Source organism: Triticum dicoccoides, chromosome 3B, assembly GCF_002162155.2.
Source record: "Triticum dicoccoides isolate Atlit2015 ecotype Zavitan chromosome 3B, WEW_v2.0, whole genome shotgun sequence".
Lineage (NCBI taxonomy): Eukaryota > Viridiplantae > Streptophyta > Magnoliopsida > Poales > Poaceae > Triticum > Triticum dicoccoides.
The window spans coordinates 124667520-124669193 of record NC_041385.1 but is presented as its reverse complement, the minus strand read 5'-3'; positions in this window follow the sequence as shown (position 1 = coordinate 124669193).

The window sequence follows — 1674 nt, the reverse complement described above, 5'->3', positions numbered from 1 at the left end:
CGCGCCCCACCTGCCTCGCTTCCTGCCGCAGCCGGCAACCGATCAGCACTACCGGTCAAATTCGGTGTCAAAACGCGACCAATCCATCTTCTAGTGGTTCTGATTTATTTATTTATTTTTACTGTGTTTCAGTGATTTTGCAAATTGTTAACATCTTGATAGCTTTCTGCACTACTCGACGCAATTTAATTGCGATGATTTTGAACAACTTAGCCTCTGCTGTCAGGAGGTTTGTGAGATATTCCTTGGTCCTTTTCGTGAGGGGGTTGAGAATGAAGTACAGGTACGAAGCTCGATCGTCAGCGTCCTGCGTGGGAATGCGACGGAAGTGGCTGCGCTGTGCCAGTGTATCTGGCGCAAGAGCCGAGATAAGATAAGATTAGGCGTTGTTGGAGCTTTACGAACAGAACAAAGTACGGAGTCGTTTTCGGGCCCGGTCACGTACGCCAGTGGCCAATGCAAGCAACTTTCCAGAGGAGAACTCTCAGTCTGTGGACTTGAATTCGCAGGTCGAGTGAAATACTCGCTTCTCGTTTACACACAAAATTTACATGACAAACCACTTCCTTTTTTAGAAAGACAAACTGTAGATTTTGCCAAAACCTGCTACTCCCTCTGCAAACTTATACTCCCTCTGTCCCAAAATAAGTGCCGTTGATATAGTACTATCATTTTACTACTCGACAGAGGCTCCTCATTCATCCATCGGATCATCCAATCTATGGAACAAGAGAACAAACGAGAACGAGATATTGACTTTTTTGACATTTGTAACTACATTCTTGCATTTCTTTTTTGACTTTTTATGCGATCGGAAAACGAATAAGATCAAAAAGATAGGCGGACGATCAGCGACACCCAAAATAAGGGAGCCGGATCCTCTAACTCAGGGAAGGGAAGTCAAGATGCTACGGTGTTCGTCTAGTGTAAAATGAAGAAAGAATGTTACAGACTATTAGCAGGTTATTTACTTTTGGTAATTATTGTAGATATAAAATATCAAAATTAATTTTATCTCATCATCAACTTGTTTGTATGTAACTTCTTTGAATGTGCATAATAGATCCGTAATTTCAAAAATAATTTAAGTTATTTTAGCCTTAATTGTATGGATTAACAAAAGAAAAGTTAGGATACTGTAACTTCTCTAACATCCCTTGTGTACGTTAGAGGATCCAGTTCCCAAAATAAGTGCCTCTGATTTAGTATAATTTTGTACTAAATGAACATCACTTATTTTGAGACGCAGAGAGTATAAGACGTTTTAGATCACTACTTTAATGGTCTAAAATATTTTATATTAATTTACAGTGTAACAAAAATTATATATTTAGACAACTACATTCGGACGTATATGTATCCACTGATATGCTTTTGATGACGTATATCACATTTCTAGTTAGTCAAATTGATGACCTAGAACTGCGCACATGCCCTGTGCACCGGAATGGAGGGAGTACATCAAATCAAACAGATCATTTTGCCCCTTTTTCACAGTAGATATATGGAGAATGAAAATGAACTATGATATCAAAGAACTCTATCTGTAGATCTCAACTACCCGGTCACGTTAACTATGTGTACTCGTTTGCATACCAAATTTACATGACACTACAATATTTGCCAAAACAGACCCTGCTAGGTCAGATCAAATGGACCATGTTTTGCATTATA